General features: G+C 39.8%; 1 pseudogene; it reads right to left on the bottom strand.

Moving 5' to 3' along the window:
* Positions 1-1,195: 1,195 nt before the first annotated feature.
* On the bottom strand, positions 1,196-1,314 carry LOC120594206 (uncharacterized; annotated as a pseudogene).
* Positions 1,315-6,058: the final 4,744 nt, after the last annotated feature.

Raw genomic sequence — 6,058 nt, 5'->3', positions numbered from 1 at the left:
TTTCCTCCCCTTCCTCCCTCATTTTCTCAGTTTTCCCTATGCATGTTGGGACATATAATTTCATTTGGCATCAACAGGTGGGTGGGGCCATGGCATCAGATAAGTTGAGCTCACTACTCCACCTTGCTTCTTTTCAGCCTTGTATGGAATTCTGTGTCCCTTTATTCGGCACCTGAGTGTTCACTTGCTCGTACATTAGGGAGAGACTCTGAGTGTTAGTGACTCACCAACTGAGAAAAAGGAAAAGGCCAGCCTGTGGCATGCAGCTCTTATGCCTTCTGCAAGGACTGCTGCCAAATAGCTCCATGGGCTTGGACTTGTCCCCTGCAGAGACAAGTTCTGTTCCTGCCTTAGCTCTAGGTGTGAGAATTGTCATGGGGACACTATAATAATTTCTTCCAGCTGTTCCTAAATCTGGGACTGTATTCTTCGAGAGCTGTGTATTTTCTGGGGCTGAGAATATTGAGGTTTTACCAATGAGATTAGGGTCTAATAAATGGAATGCATAGCACTGTGTTATACTTACAGGAGATACATTTTCCCCCAATAAGTGCCATGTAAAAGATGAGGGGTAAAATATGGAATGGGATATAGTCAGTGAATCACGTTCATGTAGCTCTATTCTGATGCTTTCTGAATGCATTGACACTAAGAAAAATTACTCAGGTGTTGTACTTATGGATTTTCCATGGCAGAGACTAAGATTGCTCTGGGAATATGTAGGATGCTAGAACATTTCTCTTTGTTCTACACAGATTCACACTGTGTGTGAGGCTCTCCAGGGCATTAAAAGCCTTATGTCAAAGTTTAGTACGGAATTTCTTTTTTTACTGATGACAGAACAGTTTTGAGGAAACTCCCTTTGTTGGTGATCCAGGGAACACAGGTAGCTTTAATTTTCCAAAAACAGGATTTGGCCTTCTATCATTTCATTTTTAATAGCTACCTTGGAGAAACCATTTATTGTAGAACAATTATACCATTTGTAAACTTGATGGTTTACCAGGCATCTTCACATGTGTTTTGAGCCTCACAATGAACTTGAAAGACTGGATTTATTTTACATTTTATAATAAAAAAGTGAAGCTCAGAGATTTTTTATTTTTTTTTATTTTTAGGACGAGGCAACCCTTGGTTGACCTCACAGATTACAAGGACCTTGTCAGCTTACAATCCTTTATTTTTTTATTTTTTACACCTACAGCATCTGGTCTTCCTAGATGGTTTCCCATCCAAGTACTAACCAGGCCCGACCCTGCTTAGCTTCCGAGAGCAGACGGGATCAGGCTTGTTCAGGGTAGCATGGCCGTAGACTAAGTTCAGGGATTATAAAGAAATTTCCTATGAGTGGCAACACAAACAACAAATACAAATCTTACACCAAGTCCTATACTTTTCTCCCAATAGCAGCTTATGACTCTCACAATGAATGAAGAATAAAACCCAAATTTAGAGCAAGAGGTTTGTGTAGAAGGTGCCCAAGTCTTGCTCATGCTGGTATTTGGATGCCTAGACAAATCAGGCAGTCACTTACTGATTGATCAGGCAGTCACGACTGTTTGATTTCTAACAGTCGTTCTCAAAGTGTGGTCCTTGGACCAGCAATGGCATCAGCATCACTTGGGAACTTGTTAAACTCTCAGGCCCCAACCCGGACCTCCTGAATCAGAAACTCTGGGGAGGAGCCCAGAAATTTGTCTAGCAAACCAGTACTGCAGGTGATTCTGATGCCTGATACTGTTTGAGAAACTCTGATTTAAAGATACAATCTCACCAAGTTCCTGTCCCATCCTTTTATTCCACAATTTAGGCATAGTTTTAAAGCATTTTCCAATACATAATAAACACTTCCTTATCATTTCTTGTGTCCGGAAGGTTTTCTCTGTAACCGTCAGTGAGAATCAGGCACAAAGGCAGCGAGAGTTTGAATGAGTGAGGTGGGTGAAGGGAAAAATCATTGGTTGAGAGCATAGAATAATTCTGGAAGGCTGTTGGGAGCCTCAGATCTTGGGACTTCAGAGTTGAGAAAACAAGAAAGGAAATGAAGAAAAGACTGAACTTACATTTTCTACGTGTACACTTTTCCAGTTGTGTAAGACTCATCTATCACAGTCAGTTACTTTTCCTGAAATGCCATTGTTGTTTTAAATCGATAATTCCAGCGCATTGATTCAAGTAATCAATTGATATGATCTACTGAGTTTAAAAACCAAAGGAAACATAGTGAGTGATTCTCTCAGTAGGAATCATCTTTACCGGAGAATGGGAGAGACATTCCTACTTTAACTCTGGAGAGGGCCTGGGCGATGCCAAAGCAGGAGGTATCTGTCCGATGGAATGTGTCCGGACCAGCTCCTAAGAAGCCTACAGATGTAGCCCTCCGGGAGGCTCTGTGGGTTTGGAGGGACTAATAATGGAATATAAAGTAATGGCAAGAGTTGATTGCTCCTCAGAAAGCCCAACTTGCACCAAGTGAACCCTCTTCATGGATGTTTTCCAGTCCTCAGCTTGTTTCATGAGTATTTGCTACAGAATTTAACAGTAACAATCAAAAGCTTTACTGGGTAGAAATTACAAGGATGCTTTTCTTTGTCCATTTAAAAAAAATAAAAGAGAAATGCCATGTTCCTACATAGTCATGAAAGCCTATTTCCTGTTCACTTTGGTCCACATTTGGGCCAAGCAGGAGACCAACCTCCATGGAATTTTCATGATGCCAGGAAGCAGCCCTATTCCTGAATCTTAGACAGAAGAAAGATATGTTGTTTACTAGACCTTTTGAGTCTCCAGTGCTGAATGGGGTCACTTCCATAAGTAGATTTTATCTGGTAATATAGATGTTTTCATTTTATATGTCCAAGAAAAACTGTAAAGCCCTTAATATAAAATTTTTAATTTCTTGCAGATATGTGCACAAAGATTTGGAGAATAACCTCCCTTGGGTCAAATGCCCTCAGAGTCAGAAGCAGACTTCACTCCTTTCTAGAGTAGGAGTTTTTACATGGCATTGTCATTTGGGAACCACCCTTCTTCTTTTTTTGGTCTTGGCCACATGTATGTTATTTGTGGTCATACACGTCATTGAGCACATCACACAAAGCCCTCCAGTTGCAGTCCACCCCTCCTTTTCAGATTTATTGTTTGATGGCTCCTCTGAAAGTCATTTTCCTACAGGCTGTATTTACTTTTTTAACAGTTTTATTGAGATATCATTGACATGTCAAAGTCGTATATATTTAAGGTGTACAAGACGTTTTGATAAACATATACATTATGACATGTATATATACATATTCAATCAAACTAGTTAACATATCCATTACCTTGACAAAGTAACCATTTGTGTGTGTGTGTGTGTTAAAATTTAAGAGCTATTCTCTTAGCAAAATACATGTATACAAAACAGTACTGTTAAATATCGCCACCATTGCTGTGCATTATATCTTCAGAACAAATCAAGTTGTCAAACTATTTCTCAATCACAAATATTTTTTAATGATTTGACATCTATCCTTGGGGAAAAAAAATCTTAGATTTAAATGAACAACAACCACAAAACCTCTGCTCCTTTGCACCTCATACCAGTCATGTCTGATGTTATCCAGGACTCCCACCATCCATTCTCCTCCTCGTCCTGCCCAACCACCGAGACTTTTCCACCTGGCTCTTCTGTTTATTTTCCATCCCAACTTCTCCATCATCCTTGATGATGTAAACACCCATATAAGTAATGTCTCCTTCCTCCAGCGATCCAGCCTTCTACTTCCTTTACAGGGTGGGGCAAGCTGTGACAAAAGAGGTCACTAGGGACCAAACTCCAGTGTAGAGAGGGAGCAATGCTTATGTAAACTCAGCCAAAAGTTACATGAGGTGTTTACTTAGTTATTTTGTTTCATTTCGGAGCTGTAGTGTCTCCTAGTTCGTTGATACTGTGAACGTGTTTTCTTAACCAGAGAGATTCTAGAAAATCAACTGCGTGTCAGAAAATCAGCTTTTGCAGTCAGCAGTGGACCACATTGTTCTGTGGTCTTACTTCCAACTGGACCGTGTTCTGAATCACATGGCACAGGGTCAGGTTGGTGACATACGTGTTCTACCCAGGTTTTCCGATTCTGTTCCAGCCGGGATTTATTTACCTCATCATTTCTTTAGGGAAAGTGATTGAGAGTTGTTTATAATCGGTTTCATGACAGAATCGATCCCCCAAAACAATTTCAATTCCTACGGTTTGGGTTTTATAGCCTGTTATTTCAAAGGTTGTCACAGTCACAAAAGCCGTCTGTTGGACAGAAATTAGCACAGGAGTATAGAGACAACAGAATGAAGGAAGAAATGCCTTTAAAACTCCCTGGTAGGGAGTTGGTGTCCAATCTGGTCAAAGTAACCTGATATCTTGTGCTATTAATTATACAATTATAGGTGCCAGGCATAAGTTACATATTTTTAATTCTCCATCTATAAGTTATGTGATCTTGTTTTGTCTTTTTGTCAATGGATAAAACAAAGAAGCTAAATAGCTTGCCTGAAATGGTGGGGCTGAGACTCAAATCTAGGAATGCTTAAGCCACAAGATGATGGTTTTAACTACCCTACTCTATTTCTGTACTTGATGCTACTTCTACCTCAAGTTTCCCCCCTGAACCCCCAAGCCCACAAGATCATTGAGAAAGAATACATCTCATCCTTCTTTATATTTATCACATTGCTTCACTTGATCTGTATATAGCAGGTGCTCAATATTTGATTGTCAAATGAATAGATACATAAAACAGATATGCATTGGGTCTTGTTATCTGCAGAAGGCTTCTATACAAAAGGGGAAAAAACTATATAAAAAATTTTTAAATCTCTTTCCTTCTTTGTCAATAATTTTTTAATATGTACAATAAAAATAGAAATAGTTAATTCAAGGAAATGTAAGATTATGTTTTGGTTTGTGGGGAGAATGTGAAAGACTGCAAGTGCTGTGGCCCTCCCTCCATCCATTGCCTTACGGTGGTCTCATCATGGGCAGAAGTTGCCTCCCTGCCCTTGGCTTGACTCTTGACTTGACCTGCCCACTTGCTTTGGCTTATGGCATGTGAGTGGAAGTGACCAAGAGCCAGTCCCAAATCTAGACTGTACAAGGTCTCATGTGTTTCTTTTTGCCCTCTTGCACTTCAGATATCACTGTGAGAAGAGCTTTCCCTAGCCTGGAACCCAAATGAGACAGAGCTGGGTCAGCCAAGCCCACTGTACTTTGTCCAACTCCAGGTTACATGAGCCTTACCATCCAATTGAAGATCCAGTGAAATACAGATTTCTGTTAAAGCTACTGAGCGTTGTGGCAATATCTAATGAATACAGAAGATATTCCCATTATTTTCGGAGTTAAATGCCAGGAGCTCTAGGTCAGCAATATGTGACACTAACAGATAACAATTTGCTCTGTCTCTCACTTTTTGATTCTTTAAAGACAAAATTCAGAGATGGCTCTGGGCTGAGAAGCTAAGATGGAGTCAGCCAAATGAATGACTGTGGGCACTCCTCAATCTGTCAGTATGCCAAGAAGACCAGCCTCCCTGGGCTAACTCCTTAATGTACAGATTGGTTCTATTTTAGCAAGTTGGACTTGAGTGTTTATAAGAAAATTTCTAATATTCTCTTCAATTTATTTTAAAATATGGTTTGTGTAGTGTGTGTTTGGGGGGGGTGGCGTTAATCTACACCTTGGTATACACTACTGGGCCTAATTTATTTAGCATTTTAGAGCTTATAGTCAGAAATTCAGACTCTGCTGGTGCCCTTCCACTACTTTCTCTCTGATAAATACAATGGTTTGTTAATTAGTATAATATAAAGAATGATTCTAATTGTTGACTTGAGTGGTTTTGACATATGTGAATTGGGTAGAAATAATGTCTATATTTCTGCTTTTGCACAAATTTGAATAAGAGATCCAGAGAAAGCGGGATCCTGTACCTTTTAGACTGGTGCCTCAGTTCTATGATTACGTATGGTTCCTGTATGTAGCTACTTTCTGGGAATTCTGAATAGTGTCATGTCAATCTTACATAGA

This window comes from Pteropus medius, unplaced genomic scaffold, assembly GCF_902729225.1.
Source record: "Pteropus medius unplaced genomic scaffold, Ma_sr-lr_union100, whole genome shotgun sequence".
In the NCBI taxonomy this organism is placed as follows: domain Eukaryota; kingdom Metazoa; phylum Chordata; class Mammalia; order Chiroptera; family Pteropodidae; genus Pteropus; species Pteropus medius.
Note: the sequence above shows the minus strand (reverse complement) of the source record. Positions and strands in the feature narration are given on the sequence as shown.